Genomic DNA, 444 nt, shown 5'->3' with positions numbered 1-444 from the left:
CTCTTTATTAAAAGTGGCATTGGTCTCGATCATACTGACTTTAGTATGGTAAAGACCAGTAGCTAGTGCGGGTATGGATTCTAAGACTTTCTTATTGCCATGGACGATTTCAAAGATTTGAAGAGATTCTTTGTTTCCTTCGCCCTTGGTTTCAATATGAAATTCATTCATACGAATGTCTTTAAAGGTTAGTAAACTTCTCTTAGATTTGGGTGAATACAAGGCATCTGATATCTCAAGATGTGTACCCATAGGCAACAGGATATTGGCCTAGCCGTGCCCCTCTATGAGACTAGCAATACCCGCAATGGTAGAGATGGTGGCATTTTTCAGAGTTAGGTTTATGAAGTATCTCTTGTCTTTTAAGATCGTGTGGCTTGATCCACTGTCCACAACGAGTACATCCTTGTTCTCGTTCATTTCTAAACAAGATTCAAAAGAATG

The sequence above is a fragment of the Brassica oleracea genome, chromosome C5 (genome assembly GCF_000695525.1).
Source record: "Brassica oleracea var. oleracea cultivar TO1000 chromosome C5, BOL, whole genome shotgun sequence".
NCBI classification, from domain to species: Eukaryota; Viridiplantae; Streptophyta; class Magnoliopsida; order Brassicales; family Brassicaceae; genus Brassica; species Brassica oleracea.
Note: the sequence above shows the minus strand (reverse complement) of the source record.